This window comes from Eurosta solidaginis, chromosome 1, assembly GCF_040869045.1.
Source record: "Eurosta solidaginis isolate ZX-2024a chromosome 1, ASM4086904v1, whole genome shotgun sequence".
Taxonomy (NCBI): domain Eukaryota; kingdom Metazoa; phylum Arthropoda; class Insecta; order Diptera; family Tephritidae; genus Eurosta; species Eurosta solidaginis.
The window spans coordinates 343,661,991-343,681,718 of record NC_090319.1 but is presented as its reverse complement, the minus strand read 5'-3'; the positions used below and the strand labels follow the sequence as shown (position 1 = coordinate 343,681,718).

Below are 19,728 nucleotides of genomic sequence, written 5' to 3'. Positions count from 1 at the left end.
ATAAACAAAACCAGTTTACTCCGAAGCAACAAGATGCAACATCAACCGAAGTAGTAAATGCCGTAGATCAAGATGATTCTGTCTTTGACTCCAATGAAGAAGCAGTTCCTCCTAGCAGCAGTTCAACCAATAGCTTTGGAAATATTTTGCTGGATATGAAATGCAAATATAATGTTTCTGAAGTTTGTTTGCAATTTTTGTTTGCGGAGCTTTCCCCCTTGATGCTAACAAATAGGTCAGACATTATTGCGCAAATAAGGCAAATATTTGCTAAAACTTCTACAAGTATATTGGAAAAAGAACACGAAATTAGAGATATCTTTACCCAATCGAAGTTGGTGCAGGATTTACAAAATATAGATTCAAAAAGGAAGCAAAATAATTTCTTCATAGAAAATACGTATTACACTACACCGAAAGAAATTTACCTTGGTCGTGATAAATATCACAAATTATGTTTATATCATTATATTCCTATTTTAGAAACTTTGAAATCTTCACTGAGTGACGTAGAATATTTTAAAGCGTTCACCGAAGCAAAGGAGTACAAACCTAATGTGTATTGTGACTATAATGATGGAGATATTAATCTAAATCAAACCTTCTTTACATCCGAAAAGCGCATTGAGCTACTGATTTTCCAAGATGCTTTCGAACTGTGCAATCCTTAAGGTTCATCAAAACAGAAACATAAGCTTATTTGTTTTTATTTCATGCTCGGTAATATAGATGTCAGGTATAGATCAGTAATAAACAACATACAGTTGATTTTATTGTGTAAGGAATCCTATGTGAAAATGTTTGGATTTGAAAATGTTCTAAAGCCTTTATTGAATGGCCTAAAAATTTTAGAATCAGAGGGAGTAATTATTTTGGATAGTAAACATGGATTTGAACGAAAATTCCTTGGTACTGTATTTTCTGTAATTGTTGATAACCTGGGTTTGATCAAATAGGAGGATTTAACGAAAGCTTTAGCTTTGCAACGTATATTTGTCGGTATTGCTTCTTCGAGTGAAAGAGCTTACAGATCAAAGATATAGAAATTCGTACTCTGAGAAACATTAGCAATTATAATGAACTGATATCGACAGAAAATTTCAATAGAGTTGTAAAAAAAACTCTTGTTTTAATATACTTCAGTACTTCCATGTTTGTAACCCAGGACTTCCTCCTTGTATTTCCCACGATTTATTTGAAGGAATAGTCCCATATGACTTGATGGATCTTTTAAAAAAGTTATGCAATAAATACAACTTCACCATCGACTACATAAATATTTACTTAGCGGACTTAAGAAAGAAATTCTTTTTACGTTTGTCATTTCCGAAAATAAATGTTAAAATGAAGAAACTCCCAGGCAATGCGGATGAAGTTCGTCACATATTATTTTTGATGCCTCTTGTATTGATGAATCTAGTTTCCAATTACGAGGACCCATTATATTTGCTTTTTACAACCATGGTAAATTTGTGTCGTTTAATCTGTGCGCGTGAAATTACTTCCCCTCAAATAGAGTTACTGAGCATATTTCTTTTGAATACAGAGCTGAGTGCTTTCCTGATCTTAATCTTATGCTTAAACACCACTATCTTAAACATTATCCAGATTTAATCAAGCAATTTGGTCCCTTATAAAACCTTTCTTCTCTGCATTTTGAGCAAAAGCACCAATATTTTAAGAACATACATAGCTAGAAAATGTAAAAACTTCAAAAACATTACCTATATTTTGGCAAAAAGACATCAGTGCATGCAATCTAGTCTTTATGGGCATAGGTTAATGCAGAATGTTATATGTAAAACCGCATTAGCACTGGAAAAGAATATGTTTAATATTGAAATTCCAAATGATTTTATATTTGTAACAAAAAAGTTATCTTGGAACCATTTATAAAGAAAATTATGCTATAGTATATTCAATTGATGAAGAACGTAATGTGAATGTTCTTATTATTAACTCTTTATTTATAAATAAGAATTATGAAAGTTTTATTTGTTACGGTGAAGTAGTTAAAATGTGGTTCAAAAACACAGTAAGCTTGTACGAATCATTTGATACAACACCTAAGAATTTTTGCATTGTCAACAATAATCAGATTTTAATTCCAAAACCTATAAAACTAAAATAATTTAAGGAAAATACATATTTTTTTAACATTTCATTTAGCTAAAGGCTATTCCCTTTTTGGACATAAGCTCGTTTTGGAGTGTGATGGGACAGATATAGATGACGATGAGACCTTGCAAGCTTTTTTAGAAGTTATGAGCACTCTAATAATTTTAAAATTCGGAGAGTATTGGATTCCACCCAGTAGTTGCGACAGCACGACCGTGCAGCAAAATTTACTAGTCAGCCAAGGAGCTTTTTCAAGCGGTGTTTCATACCTTACACTTGATTCCGACTCTGGCTCTACAAATTTCCAGATGTTACCACACTCATCACCCCAAGAACAGCCATCAAATGACGCCTATCTACAAAATAAAAGCCAGGGCTGTCAAGAAATTCCGTGCTGTACAAATGGCGATAAAAATATGCCTTCGGAGTGCCCAACTAAAGGTGCTACTATTCCTAATTTGACTAAGAAGGAACCACAGGCTCTTTGTGATTCGTTTAACGATTTTGAAATACCTTGGAATAAAATGTTACGGAAATAAAAAAATTACTGAACCAGTTTTGTAACACCATTGTAGATGAATTACGGAAAAAATCTGTATACATTCCTATGAGCATTTACAGAAGCATCGCCCAAATGGCCGCTCATAAATATCACGAATCATTTGTTGAAAGAGATGGCCAAAAAAATATTATATCACACATTCCTGTTCCGTTAATCACAATGAGAAACCGTAATAATTTTTTGAACTCTTCAGCAAAAAAAGGGTCTTCTACTACAAATATGCCACTAAAGTTGAGAAAAACCATCCATACAATGTCCCGTAGTTGCGTTAACTGGCAACCAAACTCATGCGAAGATGAAGACGATGTTACATCGAAGAGACAATTTTTAATATCCATGCAACAAAAGAAATCCTTACAGCAGTCAGAAGAGGTAATTGTTCTGCAATACATGACTGATTGCTTTGCTCCACAAAGATATTTTTTTATCAATGTGCACCATATTCCAACCGTCAAAGAAATTATTCAAAACTGGCCTATGATATTTCACAAAAAATGCCTACTTCACCATTTTGAAAAATTAATGGAATTGGACGTATCAATATTTAAGTTTCACTTTAAAGCATCTGAAGCTAAATTGAAAGCGTTTTTCAAAATTTTAGAAACAGGAAATGATGAAGACATTTTAATAGCTATTTCTAAACATTCCTACTAAAACCACGAGCTATTATTTTCAAAGTTTGAGGTGTGGTTTATATGTAAAAAAGGTACACTTATTTTTATTAATTAGTTAAATAAATTTCAGTTTGGAACAACACTTGAAGATATAAAGAGGATCAACAGTATCTTAACTCCATGGATTTCAATATGCTGTAAGTTTTTCTTAACAATAATTGGAAGAGGTATTTTTCGACTTTATAACAATTTTTAAAATTTTTTAGACGCATCTCTTGAATCAGAGCCAATTTCATATATATGGCTGGAAGGCGAAATCACGGCTATAGACATTACCTATGATATCGTAGACTTAACTTTATGTCTACTTTGTTATTATTATATATTTAATAAACACGCTTATTTCACACATTGAAAATACTTCATAAATATTATATTTTATTTTATATTGTAGTTTGTTTCATGGTTTCCAATTCATAACTAAATTTTTCATTATACAATAATAAGAATTTTACACAAATGTGCATTTAAAAATTATAAACAGTGGTCCCAATATTTATTCGTGCAGAGACTTTTTTACGTTTTCTCAAAGTTTAGCCTAATTATTTTAAGCTTTTAAACTGTTTGGCCTTCCATAAAATTGTTTTTGCATGAAAGATATTGCTTAAGTTGCCAGTAGAAATATCAAAAACCACCAAAATCTTTATCACAAAAAAAAATTATTACAGTCTCAGTAAAAACGTGATAATTTAAGTAACTCCGTAGAACTACATATTGTGACCACTGTATTACTAATTCACATGAATTTATATTTAAACTATTAATATACAGGTATATAATTTAAACTGCCGTATGTACATATTTATAAGTGTTGAATTGTTTTTCACCTATGAAAAAATAATCTAATTATTTTCCACCAATTAAAACACAAGTCTTTGAATTAAACATTTTTTGCAGCACAAACAAAAAGAGAGACAGAGAGAGAGAGCAAAAAGCGTTGCAAATTTAAACAGTTTTCTGTGTAATAAGTTACACAGTTGGTTACTTAGCCATTCAACAAAAATCTGCTTAAGTTAGCGTGCTTAAATTTAGACATAAAGAGTTGGTAACCTGTTGCCTACTATTATCGCTGTAAAAACAGCCAAAAAAGTTTAGAGTGTAGAAAGTGTTAAATTTAGCAATTTAATTTTTATAACTGCCAGTGAGGCGCATCCCTTGATACCCCTTTCGTCCATATCGAACCAATTTTCGAGATGAACAATAAATGGCCTAGACAGTCTTAAAAGAGTACAACATATAGTAACGTGCCAAACGCCGCCGCCGCCGCGCCGATATTTTTGACATTCGGCGGCGGCGTGCGAAAAATGTCGCAAATCGGGGCCGCGGCGGCATTTATCGGCGGCGTATATCTCTAATACCTACATACATACATAATTTGAATTTTATATATGTATATAGATTGAATTTTATATATATAGATAGATAGTAGATGTGGTAGACTGAAGTTAACAAAAAAATTTTAACGGCGGAAGATTACTAAACATCCAAAAGGATAACAACCAAACAACTCTGTAGTCAAACTTTAGTTGTTATAATAACCTAATTTTTTCGGCAGCCATTGTGCTGAAAAATCCTTTTTTAAGAAGGTGCCACGCCCCCTTTTCCCCAATTCCACATTTTACTGGAGGTGTTAGGACTTAACCTCATATAGCTCCTTACCAATTTTCATTATCCTACACACAGAATTTGATTTTTATAGAAGATGTAGATAGACTGAAGTTAACAAATTTTTTTTAACGGGGGCAGAATACTAAACGTCCAAAAGGAATAACAGTCAAACTCAACAATGTAGTCAAACTTTAGGTGTTAAAATAACCTAAGTTTGTACGCAGCCATAGTTCTGAGAAATCCCGTTTGTAGGGAAGGTGCCACGCCACTTTATTCCCAATTCCACATTTTGCTGGATGTGTTAGAACTTAACGTCATATAGCTCCTTACCAATTTTCATTATGTTACCATTACTACATTCAGAGATATGCAGTATGATATATTCCATTTGTATGGGAGGTGCCACGCCCCCTTTTTCCTAATTCCGCATTTTCTTGGGGGTGCTAGGGATTGACCTCATATAACTCCTAACTGAATTTTAATGTTCTGGCATGTACACCTTCAAAGTTATGCAGTAACAAAGATTCCATTTGTATGAGTAGTGCCACACCCCTTTTATATATCGAAATTATTTTTAGCCTAAAACCTTCCCGTTGATCGAAGGAACCTATAACCAAAATTTGGTGATGATTGAAGTGTGGGAAATACGTTTCCATAGCGAACACACGCACAGAATTTGATTTTTATATATATAGATAAGTTTTTCAAAAATTGCATCTGGCTCAATAACTGCACTGAAGCTGACCAGTACAGATTTAACATACAAATACGAATATTGCAGAAACGAGTTTCTACTGTTGTTTGGACATTTACCATACAATATTAATACACTAAAGGACGAAAATAGTAAATAAACGTACTATTCGTCGTCCAGTATTAACCAAGGAATGCCCCTCTACTAACATTTGTGTAAGTTCAAATTATTAGTTTATTTTTTATATTTTTGCTTTTAATGAAGTTTATCAAAGCAGTGAAGGCACATCCAAGCGCTACCAGGACATTTTGGACAATATGTACGGATCTTCGGAATAGTTAACTGGTTTCTATTCTGATTTTTCAAACAATGTATACATTTACCGCGCATACGTATCTTATTAACTATGGTTAAATGGTGGTTATTCCTTGATGTTTTCAAAACCATTTCACCCGATTTTACATCCGAATAGACTGTTTGAGTAACAGGCATACCTTCTACCTCAACGGTAGTGCATGTAGGTGGCGATTTACGATCTGCAACCCTTTTTAAAACCTTTAATCCCTGGATCAAGACTGCTGAACTCTGAACTGACTTATTTCTTGAGTTTAGTAAACGGCAAACAGATTTTCGTTTTTTAGCTGAAATAAAAAAAAGTTGATACAAAATTTGTATCAATAAATACAAAGTTAAGTTTACATTTTTACATTAAATATGTTCTTATGTAGGTACATATACAGCCCAATTCTAAACAAAAATTCCTTGCAAGTTTTTTCCCTTCTCCCATTCCTAGTATTCTAAATAAAAATTCCTTGTGAGTTTTTTCATTTCTCCCTTTTCTCCTATTCTGAACAATGTTCGAAAAATGGAAACTGGTTATGGGAGAAAAGTAGATGAATGTGAGTGAGAGGGAGATTTCTCTGCCATTTCTTAGGTGTTTTTTCACTAGTTAAATTAAAGGGAATGCATCTAAATAGTTAAAGGAAATTGGTTCTTTTAAGAAAGAACACTTATTTGTACAAATTTGTGCTAAAATATGTACATTCTACCACGATATTCTTTATTTTAAGTCGAAAAGTATATCATAAGCAACGGAAGAGCTCTTGGTATATTTGAGGCAGTCATCCAGAAATTGCGCAAGGATTTTTTAAGAAGGCTTAAATAGATTTTGGCATATGACGAAAGACAAATTCAACTCGACTTGGCCGCCACAAAATTTCGTTGATGAATGGAAGCAGGCAACTCCGGCGGGTTTGTGTTATCCCGCCGTCTTCTTCTTATGCTCCTCTGTTTTTGTTGCTGTGGCCATAGTACAGATTGTGGTACAGGTTTAAGCTGGAGTCATTGGTGCCGTATGTCGTATCGCTGTATCCGTATCCCTAACGTAATCAGCTGTTTATCGTTACGACGGTAAACCAAAACCCAATTGGTTGGCTACGATACGGTTACGACCTTAGCGGCACCAATAATCGTTTGCATTGATTCTCAGAAGGTTGGTCGAATCAGCTGTTAAAAGGTTACCGATAAAGCACCAATGTCTCTAGCTTTAAGCTGCAGACATTGGTGCTTTATCGGTAACCCTATCGGTAACCTTATAACAGCTGATTCGACCAACCTTATGAGTATCAATGCAATCGATTATTGGTGCCGCTAAGGTCTTAACCGTATCGTAGCCAACCAATTGGTTTTTGGTTTACCGTCGTAACGATAAACAGCGTTAAGCTGGAAACATTGGTGCTTTATCGGTAACCGTATCGGTAACCTTATAACAGCTGATTCGACCAACCTTATGAGAATCAATGCAATCGATTATTGGTGCCGCTAAGGTCGTAACCGTATCGTAGCCAACCAATTGGGTTTTGGTTTACCGTCGTAACGATAAACAGCTGATTACGTTAGGGATACGGATACAGCGATACGACATACGGCACCAATGACTCCAGCTTTAGGGATACGACTACAGCGATACGACAAACGGCACCAATGACTACAGCTTTACAAGTATGATATGTATGAGAAGGAAACAATTTGTTTCTCTTTCTAACACACTGCCGTTTGACACTTCGGTCAGTGTCGAACTATTGTGGAACTCAGTGAAACCTGCGTGGAACATGCGTTTGACTGAACGAAGTGTCAAAATTACCTGGGTTGCTGTCGTAGAATCGCGCCGGGAAACAAAAAGAGGAGCGGAATATCAGATATGGGTTGCTGTGATGGTAAAATTTTTTGAACGAATTTAGTATGAAAATGTACTGCACCTATATGGGTCCTACAGAAAATTATACAAGTCTTGAATTGGGGTATCTGAGGACGCGTAGTTATTCCAGTGTTAAGAATACAAACACGGGTGCTAAGTTTTTCTACCCATTCAAAAGTTCTCCGCGAAAAACAGTTTGAAACCGAGGTCGATTGTAATAACCCGTCCAAAAATGTGGAAAGAGAAATGAAAACACGCGTTTTGTCCTGTTATCAATAGTCCAAAGGCGACAAGGTAATCGAATTATTGGAAGCAAGGCAAAAATGCGTCTATTAATACCTCCCCCGACGGTTTTTGTCGTGTTTTAGCAATCGTCCCCGGTAATAAAGTATCACAATTTGTTAATTAAAATTGTCCAAAATATATGGAATTTAAAGAGAAATGCAATTAAGTGCTCGCTTGAATGTAAATAAGGATATTTCTTTGTTATTTTACAATAAAAATTTTACGCAGTTTCCGTTAGCAGCTCCTACACTTTTCTTGAACCTAAGAACAAAGAGGATAAATACAATAAGAGCCGTCACTCATTATTTTGTGGCGAGTATCTCGCTGGAAATTGAAAAAATTGATGCCGAATGTTTTCTGAGAGGACATTTTTAATTGTCTCGCATTTATCTATGCTGTGTAGGCCCCTTGTGTAACTGTGATTTTTGGAAAGAGAATTAAATAAATTAATTAAATACAGTCGAAAAAAAAAAACACAAATACCCCACGAAAATGTATGGAAGACATTTATAAACATCTCGCCCAAAAAAAAGTAGCGACTACCTCTCAGTATACATCGAGTAAATGCCAAAAAAATAACGAGTGACGGCTCTTATTGCATTTATCCTCTTTGCTAAGAACTACAACAGTGCCAAATAGCATCCACAAAAAAACGAAAAAGAACAAGCATTTTATCAGGTGAGCGTGGCGGTGTATGTGCGTGCTGCTACATATCCACTTGTAGCCCTTTACAATGGCTGTGGCACCAATTCATTACTACTTTCAGTGAATATCACATGAAATGCAATACTGTACATTGTTAATATTTTATTTCTTCAACGAAATAAGAAATGCACAACGAAATTTCAATTAACAAAACAGCTGACTTCGAAAATTCGAAATTCCTATTCCCCAATTATTGTTCTCCTTGGGGGAAAAGAATTGGAGGAATTTTTCCGCGGGGATAAAAAAATCCCATTGTAAAAAATTCCGAGGTAATATTTAGAAGCGGTCTGTTTATATTTTTTGTGTCAAAAAGTGTACATAACAACATGTTATTCAATTCCAGTACTCGGTGTATTTTCCATTTGCATTCAATACGAATTGTTAACGACGTGGCATGCAGCTAACAAGCATTGTTGTCACCTCCGGCACAATTTTCTGCCATTACACCAAAATAGTGACTGAGCATATCTGTCTAGGGGTAATAGTCTAGTTGAGGGGTCGATACGCTACCAAAAATATCGAGATAGGTGTCAAACGACGCGTCTTCTCCGAAGGCGGAAAATAAAAATATTAGCTCGTTCAAAAGATATTAACGAAAAACCGAAGAAAAAAGACCCGCGGGTACCTCCGAAACCGAGGGTGGGATCCATAGTATTGCGCAGAACACCTTTCTGAGTGGGCGGCCTTCGGCCGCGCTTATAAAAAATAACCCTGGGCTACACCATGCCAAGTCCGGGTGTGTGGTATAACCGTGGCTACCGCCACGGTGATGCACAATTTTATTTGTGGATACAAACACAACAACAACCACATGAAAATCGCCAACTTCAACTGCAAATATCTCCGGATATAGATAAAATTTTTCTTTTCCGCCAACGGATTATTGTTCTCGAGATTAATACGCGTCGTTTGACACCTCTCTCGATATTTTTGGTAGCGTATTAGCAGTCGACCCCTCAACTAGACTATTACCTGTCTAGGTTCTCTAATGGATTGATCCAAACTGGATTTCTCGGCACTCAAATTATTCTTTAAAATGTTCAGATAGTCTAGTTTATTCATGCAACTTTCTATGATACCAAATTTCCAACACCGCCTTAGGCCAAAAACCCTCATACTATAACCTAACCGCTCCATGTTTCACTGTGGATATAGCATTGTGTTTCGACAAGTGTCTTATTTATTGCTTCCACAATTTTCATGTTTTTTTTTGTCGGGGAGACCTCAAATTTGATAACTTTGCTAAAAGTACACTCCGTAAGATGTGTTTATACATTTTTCTTTTGTTTTTTTGAAAGTTGAAACGTTTTATTTCGATTGATTTGGATATGCATTTTTTCAACGGAACTCTCCCATGTACACCGTTTGCGTATAATGGCCGATGCATTGTCTGACACTTACCGCCACACCTGATAACACATCACTTTCTGAAGATATTTCACAACACTTCGCAAAACTGACAATATTTTAGCACAACTGATTCTGTATGTGGCTGCTAGTGATCCTAACATTGTACTCAAATCGAGAAACACCTAAATCACTGGATACTGTCGATACGGCAGTGTAAACTGGTGCAACCCAGAAATTCAGAATTTTAATGAGCATATTTTAAACGAATTCAGTACCAGGTGTTGTTATCCCAACAGTGGATTGTTTCTTCTTGATTAATTTCCAACGTCTTGTACAACAATATGTCAGTTAATCTAAGTGATTTCTTTTCACTTGACATTCTTCTGCACGGCGAATTGGTTGAATTCGCTTTGCCAACACCTGGTATGGATTCGTCTTGGATAAATCAAAATTTTGTTTTTAGGTTAAAAATTGTGTACATAAATATAAAACTCAAATGAACTTTCGTGTGAAATAAGTGACCTACCAGAGCGCGAAATAATTTTTCCGTGTTAATTGCATTGTATTTGTTGTGAAAAATGTTAATGAAAAAATAAAATTTAAAACATAAACAGAAACAAGTCAAATGGTAAAATTATTTAAATTTGTGGAAAATATTGGAATCTCTTTCTCTTGTTGGAGATTGTTTTTGTAATTTGACTTTCCGATACAGTTTCGTCAGTTTTTTGAGCTTGGAATCCAAGCAAAAATAAAGTAGTGTCATATGGACATTAGTTAAAAAAAAAAACTGCAATGAATTCTGCAAAAAGAACTATGTAAATCTATATCAAAAACGTTTTCGAAAAACACTAAAATGTCGGCAGCATTTATACCCAAGCTTAAAATACTGACGATAAAGTGAAACAATTTCCAAAGAAAGCAAGGGAGACCAATATTTCCCACAACAGGAATAAGTTTAACATGTTATTATTGATTTTTTTTTCATTCTGTTTTTCACCAATTTTTTCACAATAAAACAATGAAAATATAGCCGAAAAAATATTGCACGAATTTGGTTGATTTCTTTCACAAGAACATTGATTTTCGCTACTTATTTGTGCACAAAATTTTCAAAAAAAAATTAAATTTTCATTTGTGATAAAAAATATAAAGGAAAACCGGCCGAATGCCAAAAAACCTATCTAACTGGCTCGTTTCTTTTTAATGAACTAGGTTGTATTTTTCGTGTATTTCGTTGGTTTTTTGGAACATAGTTAACACACTCGCACCAGTATTGAAACCGTATTAGGAGAAGGCGGCAAAATTCTTTAGAAAAAATACAAGAGAATAAAGTAGTTTAATGTAGGTATTAGAAATGAAAAATTCTATAAAAAGAAACGGTCATATATGTAAGACTTCTATATTGCTACTACAGCCTGGGTACACTCACAAGCATCAAAGTGCCGATATATTCCCAACAGACATTTCTGTAAATGTTTTTAAAAGTAACTTAAAGTAAACTTAAAGTTTTCCATATTAAATATATTTTAAAGATCCCCCCCATTTCACTTTCATTTGTTTTAAAACTTTATTTTATTTTTGAACAAGTCTACTTATTCGCACAACACTTTTCTGTGTAGGCGGTCTTTGGCCGCGCCGGATAGTCTATTTTATTATGGAACTGTCTTTGGAAACCAAATTTCAAACATCGCCATAGGCCTCACACTATCACCTGACCGCTTCATGTTTTACTGTGAAAATATCATTGAGTTTCTACAAGGATCTTATTTATTATTTATTGTCCCCATATTTTTCTTACTTTTTTCTTCCCGGCAACTCAAAAGTACATTCCAAAAAAAAGATTAGAAAATTTTAAGCGTTTCATTTGGTTGGGTTTGGATATATCGAGTTTTTTCTGTGGAACTTGCCGACGTAGACCATTAGCATATAATGCCCGACGTATTGTAGGGCACATACCGCCACACCCACCTGATATTTCTGAAATATTTTTCGATGTTGTGACTTCTATGATATTAATATCCTCCAATTCTGTGCAAGGGGTTTCCTTCCTAATTACATTTATCATAAGCTCGCGAATGTCAATAGATGTTTTCCTTTTTCATTGCGAATAATGTTCTTCTGCCAATATAACCAAAGATCGCGACTACTCTTCACAAACATACATACATATAAGTCGCCTGCGTCTGTGTAACGGCTTCGTTCCTTCCAAACAAATGAACCCCAGACATTTCGTCTACTTAAAACACAATGTCGGGTGAAATTGACGCTGTTTATTCATAGTGGCCATTATTTAGAAATAAAGATGAAAACAATTAAAACCTTTAATTCTCTGCTTTAGCACTTGACTGTTAAAATACGCCCAAAATGTTAAGAAATTAACAAAACAAAACAAAAATGTTAAGAAATTAAATTAAAAATTATATGTTTTTTATACTTAAAAAATTGAACAGCAGCAACCCTTGGGATGTTTGTGGTCATCGGCCGGCGGCGACCATAGAAATAAATCTATCGTCGCAAAATGACGTCGCGTAAATTTCGCTCTTAGCGTTGTGTTCACCTTCATGTAATTATGGGGATTTTATTTTGATTAGGCGATGTTCGTCGCGTTTTTTTCGCGGCGTCAGAGCATTGTGTTTCAAGCTTTAAACGGTGCAGTGCAATAACGCCCAGGGAAATGGCGACCAACATAAAATAAAATAGTTATAGTAAATTAAAACAAATAAGGAAGGCTAAGTTCGGGTGTAACCGAACATTACATACTCAGTTGAGAGCTATTGAGACAAAATAAGGAAAATCACCATGTAGGAAAATGAACCTAGGGTAACCCTGGAATGTGGTTGTATGACATGTGTATCAAATGGAAGGTATTAAAGAGTATTTTAAGAGAGAGTAGGCCATAGTTCCATGGATGGACGCCATTTAGGGATATCGCCATAAAGGTGGACCAGGGCTGACTCTAGAATGTGTTTGTACGATATGGGTATCAAATGAAAGGTGATAATGAGTATTTGAAAAGGGAATGGGCTTTAGTTCTATAGGTGAACGCCTTTTCGAGAAATCCCCATAAAGGTGGACCAGGGGTGACTCTAGAATATGTTTGTACGATATGGGTATCAAATGAAAGCTGTTAATGAGTATTTTGAAAAGGAGTGATCCTTAGTTCCCTAGGTGGACGCCGTTTCGAGATATCGCCATAAAGGTGGACCAGGGGTGTCTCTAGTTGTACGATATGGGAATCAAATGAAAGGTGTTACTGAGCGTTTTAAGAGGGAGTGGGCATTAGGTCTATAGGTGGACGCCTTTTCGAAATGTCGCCATTAGGGTGGGCCAGGGGTGACTCTAGAATGTGTTTGTACGATATGGGTATCAAACGAAAGGTGTTACTGAGCATTTTAAGAGGGAGTGGGCATTAGGTCCATAGGTGGACGCCTTTTCGAGATATCGCCATTAGGGTGGGCCAGGGGTGACTCTGGAATGTGTTTGTACGATATGGGTATCAAAGGAAAGGTGGTAATGAGTATTTTAAAAGGGAGCAATCCTTAGTTCTATAGGTGGACGCCTTTTCGAGATATCGCCATAAAGGTGGACCAAGGGTGACTCTAGAATGTTTGTACGATATGGGTATCAAACGAAAGGTGTTACTGAGCATTTTAAGGGGGAGTGGGCACTAGGTCTATAGGTGGACGCCTTTTCGAGATATCGCCATTAGGGTGGGCCAGGGGTGACTCTAGAATGTTTGTACGATATGGATATCAAACGAAAGGTGTTACTGAGCATTTTAAGAGAAAGTGGGCATTAGGTCTATAGGTGGGCGCCTTTTCGAGATATCGCCATTAGGGTGGGCCAGAGTGACTCTAGAATGTGTTTGTACGATATGGGTATCAAATGAAAGGTGGTAATGAGTATTTTAAAAGGGAGTAATCCTCAGTTCTATAGGTGGACGCCTTTTCGAGATATCGCCATAAAGGTTGACCAATGGTGACTCTAGAATGTTTGTACGATATGGGTATCAAACGAAAGGTGTTACTGAGCATTTTAAGAGAGAGTGGGCATTAGGTCTATAGGTGGACGCCTTTTCGAGATATCGCCATTAGGGTGACTCTAGAAAGTTTGTACGATATGGGTATCAAACGAAAGGTGTTACTGAGCATTTTAAGAGGGAGTGGGCATTAGGTCTATAGGTGGACGCCTTTTCGAGATATCGCCATTAGGGTGGGCCAGGGGTGACTCTAGAATGTTTGTACGATATGGGTATCAAAGGAAAGGTGTTACTGAGCATTTTAAGAGGGAGTGGACATTAGGTCTATAGGTGGACGCCTTTTCGAGATATCGCCATTAGGGTGGGCCAGGGGTGACTCTAGAATGTTTTTATGATATGGGTATCAAACGAAAGGTGTTACTGAGCATTTTAAGAGGGAGTGGGCATTAGGTCTATAGGTGCACACCTTTTCGAGATATCGCCATTAGGGTGGGCCAGGGTTGACTCTAGAATGTGTTTGTACGATATGGATATCAAATTAAAGGTATTAATGAGGGTTTTAAAAGCGAGTGGCCCTTAGATGTATATGTGAAGGCGTTCTCGCGATATCGACCAAATGTGGATCAGGTGATCCAGAAAATCATCTGTCGGGTACTGCTAATTTATTTATATATTCAATAACACTAACAGTATTCCTGCCAAGATTCCAAGGGCTGTTGATTTCGCCTTGTAGAACTTTTTCATTTTCTTCTACTTAATATGGTAGGTGTCACACCCATTTTACAAAGTTTTTTCCAAAGTTATATTTTGCGTCAATAAACCAATCCAGTTACCATGTTTCATCCCTTTTTTCGTATTTGGTATAGAATTATGGCATTTTTTTAATTTTTCGTAATTTTCGATATCGATAAAGTGGGCGTGGTTATGGTCGGATTTCGGCCATTTTTTATACCAAGATAAAGTGAGTTCAGATAAGTACGTGGGCTAAGTTTAGTAAAGATATATCGGTTTTTGCTCTAGTTATTGTGTTAACGGCCGAGCGGAAGGACAGACGGTGGACTGTGTATAAAAACTGGGCGTGGCTTCCACCGATTTCGCCCATTTTCACAGAGAACAGTTAACGTCATAGAATCTATGCTCCTACCAAATTTCAAAAGGATTGGTAAATTTTTGTTCGACTTATGGCATTAAAAGTATTCTCGACACACTAAATGAAAATGGGCGGAGCCACGCCCATTTTGAAATTTTCTTTTATTTTTGTATTTTGTTGCATCATATCGTTACTGGAGTTGAATTTTGACTTAATTTACTTATATACAGTAAAGATATTAATTTTTTTGTTAAAATTTGAATTTAAAAAAAAATTTTTTTAAAAAGTGGGCGTGTTCTTCATCCAATTTTGCTAATTTTTATTTAGCACATATATAGTAATAGTAGTAACGTTCCTGTCAAATTTCATCATGATATCTTCAACGACTGCCAAATTACAGCTTGCAAAACTTTTAAATTACCTTCTTGTAAAAGTGGGCGGTGCCACGCCCATTGTCCAAAATCTTACTAATTTTCTATTCTACGTCATAACGTCAACCCATCTACCAAGTTTCATCGCTTTAACCGCCTTTGGCAATGAATTATCGCATGTTTTCGGTTTTTCGAAATTTTCGATATCGAAAAAGTGGGCGTGGTTATAGTCCGATATCGTTCATTTTAAATAGCGATCTGAGATGAGTGCTCAGGAACCTACATACCAAATTTCATCAAGATAGCTCAAAATTTACTCAAGTTATCGTGTTAACGGACGGACGGACGGACGGACGGACGGACGGACATGGCTCAATCAAATTTTTTCTGGATCCTGATTATTTTGATATATGGAAGTCTATATCTATCTCGATTCCTTTATATATGTACAACCAACCGTTATCCAATCAAACTTAATATACTCTGTGAGCTCTGCTCAACTGAGTATAAAAAAAAATTAAGTAGAATAAAACAAAATGATATAAAATAAATTGACTTAATTTAAAATAAAATAATCAGCCCAATTATAAATATTCCCACGGAATTTTGTTCTCGCGGATTTTTTTATTCCCGCGGAAAAATTTCTCCAATTATTTTCTCCTAGGGAGAACCATGGTTCAACTATATACAGGTTGGCTCATCTGTAAAGCAACAAAATATGTCTGTTCAAATTGTCAAAATCTGTGTATTGGTGTTGGTGCGAATGGTATGGAATGGAAACATAAAACTTAGCAGTTTTTGTACGTGTAAGTAAAATGTTGCCAATGTGTTGGTTTCATTTTGAGTTTGCCATCTCCTTTTGACAATCCCTTCGACCATGCAATGACATAAATAAAATCAGCTGATGAGATGAGCCAATCTGTACATAATTGAACCATGGGGAGAACAATAATTGGGGAATAGGAATTTCCAATCTTCGAAGTCAGCTGTTTTGTCAATTGAAATTTCGTTGCGCATTTCTTATTTGATTTAAAAATTTTAAAGTTTAATTATTGTTGCGAATTTGTTTGAAATTAAGAAATAAATATAAACAATGCACAGTATTGCATTTCATATGGTATTCACTGAAATTAGTAATGAATTGGTGCCACAGCAACATCAACAGAGGAGCATAAGAAGAAGAAGATGGCAGGATAACACAAATTCGCTGGAGTTGCCTGCTTCCAATCAGCAAAGCAATTTTCTGTTCAAGTTGAGTTGAATTCGTCTTTAGTCATATGCCAAAATCTATTTAAGCCTTCTTCAAAAATCCTTGCGCAATTTCTGGATGGCGGCATCAAATATACCAAAAGCTCTTCCGTTGCTTATGATATACTTTTCGACTTAAAATAAAGAATATTGTGGTAGAATGTACATATTTTAGCACAAATTTGAACAAATAAGTGTTCTTAATTAAAAGAACCAATTTACTATAACTATTTAGATGCATTCCCTTTAATTTAACAAGTGTAAAAACCCCTAAGAAATGGCAGAGAAATCTCCCTCTCACTCACATTCATCTACTTTTCTCCCATAACCAGTTTCCACTTTTTCCAACATTGTTCAGAATAACAGGAATGGAAGAAGGAAAAAAACTCGCAAGGAATTTTTGTTTAGAATTGAGCTCTATACTATATATATAAAACACAATAAAATAGAAAATTATAAAAAACAAAACAAAATAAAATATATTCTAGTAGAATACAATGAAATGAGTTGAAAAGAAATGAAATAAAATAAAGTAAAACAAAATTTAATCAAGTTCCTCTAGCCTTTTTCCAAATGGCTGTCTTTAAAACAAGATATCGTAACGTACCACTAATGAATAATCACCAAATCACTTAACCACTAATTTCAAGAATCGCAATGGTAAAAAATCTCTTCAAACGCTCTATTAAAAAGCTTGCGCCCTTTATATTGGCCAATATCGTCTTTTTCCGCCTTTTTTTGTACTTTCCGAAGGTTATCGCGTCTTGGATTTATTTATATTGTTACGAATATTAGCAACACTAAGGTGTACTGCCATCTCTAAGCCGATGCTAAGCAGCGCCTTGTATGCACATCCATAAATTAATCATTATGTATCTACATAAACGAATCAATCATTATGTCTACACATATGTTCGTACACGCAGCGGAGAAGCAACGCACAAACACATGCAGATATCTTATCTGAGATATGCAATTATAATTGTGGAAGTGTCGCTCACGAACACACGCGCATTTGAGAGATATACACGTACATCTGTAGTTATAATTATAACAGATAACCAACTAGTAGATTCTAAACCAGAAGCGCCTAGAGCGCCTACAACGAGGAAATCAAAGAGTGTAAAAGGCAGCAATAGTAGAGGCGCTACAATCAGTTTCGATTAAGCACGCTATCTGTCGAGCAATAGTAGAGTTATTTATTGTGAAGTACTTGAATAAAGGCCATTTTGCATTATTAAATATTGGAGTTATTTATTCAACAGTTTAGTGATTCGAACTTAGTAGAAGGTTGCAAATAAGAGGATTTGAAGTAAATTCGTTACAATATTATATTTTTTAAGAGCCTTATGCTCGGGTTTTCAGTGCGAGTTTAACCTCCAGTTGAAGTTGACTAGAGTTTAATCCTGCCATTTGTATGTTATCGAACAAGTGGAAAGGTTAAACTCTAGTCAACTTTAACTGGAGTTTAAACTTGCACTTAAAAACTTAGCATTAATATATGATAATCTAGCTCTTTTTAAGGTTAGTTAAAATAACTTTTTGGTGGATTTTTACTACATTTTACGTTTCTTCCGCGAGGATTTTCGTTCTATCAATGCTTAATGGTTTTTCATAACTTTTTGTTTACACACAAGCTGTAGTTTTGAATAAATTTTGTATTTTAAATGGATAAATCTGAATCAAATAGGTTTTTTTATAAACTTGTTCAAAATTAATTTTCTTTTACCGGACTCTATCTGAAATAAAGTAAGTAAATAAAGAGCTAGTAGTATTTTAAATTTGAACTGCATAATCTGTAATTCATTCACTTACGAATTTTTCTCCTACATTTTGGTTCCCTCTTAAAATGAGCCTGTGTGAACGATGCTTTATGAATAGGCAGTGTGTTCCAGCTTTCATATAATTTCATGTTCGTGAAATCTCGTATGAAATGCATCCCTATTATATATGTATGAGAGCACACGATGGGTATATAATGTTTGGTTTCGCCCGACCTTAGACTTACTTACACTTCAAAAAACGCGAGTACTCCATAAATAGTGTAAGGAATACTCCTTTATGAGTATAGGAGTGCTCCAAAACTAATCTGTATTGATACGAAAAATGTGCTCCAATTAACAGTGCGATGTCGTCCTAGGAGAGGAATATGTGATCCCACACTCGCTTTGTTTGTGAGTATTCCATAGAGTACATACGTCAGAGTACTTTCACTGTAGTACTCCATGGAACACCCACAGAGGATCATATGCTAAAGTACTCCAGAATAACTACGCTATGGAGGATCTGCGGAACAGTACTCTCTAAACTGCTCCTGAAATATTACTCCATGGAGTACCGACAAGAGATTACTTGCGAAACTGCTCTCAAAACATTACTCCCTGGAATACTAGCAAAATAGTACTCGTTAAACTACCCTCGATTGATTACCTAATGGAGTACCTAAAGGAGATTACTTAAGAAATTACTCTCGAAGCATTACTCCTTGGATAAGCTATGGAACAGCACTTTTAAAACCATCGCTAGAGAAGAAGCCACCCAAAATAAAACCAAATTTATTAAAAAAAATCATTTCAGGGCTATCATGGAATCCAATTGTTGTCGGAATCGGATTTAAAAACGAAACAAAAAATTACTTTGGGGTCATGAAATCCAATGTTATCGGTTTAATGTTCGAATTGGAATTAGTGTTGGTTTAAGGTGTCACATAATCCGAAAATATCGATTTTGCTATCGGAAACAAACCATCAGTTAAAAGCCGTTGGATTTAATTTTTTCATAGCTGTTTTTCTCTTGCAGTTGAATATTTTCTAAAAATTTAAGTAAATAAAGGTTTGTTTTATAAAA

At 35.3% G+C, this 19,728-nt stretch overlaps 2 protein-coding genes across 7 annotated transcripts in view; one reads left to right on the top strand and one right to left on the bottom strand.

Annotated features, from left to right (window-relative positions):
• Positions 1-3,694, top strand: part of pre-mod(mdg4)-U — a 41,126-nt gene extending 37,432 nt beyond the window's left edge. For both annotated transcript variants that reach the window (XR_010949074.1, XR_010949073.1), the window contains exons 3-5: positions 2,170-3,364; positions 3,425-3,491; positions 3,561-3,694. The gene's annotated coding sequence lies outside the window, so the exon portion shown is untranslated. The remainder of the gene's footprint in view (positions 1-2,169; positions 3,365-3,424; positions 3,492-3,560) is intronic.
• LOC137237973 (modifier of mdg4-like) overlaps positions 1-19,728 on the bottom strand; it is a 222,395-nt gene that overhangs the window by 89,618 nt on the left and 113,049 nt on the right. The window lies entirely within an intron of this gene.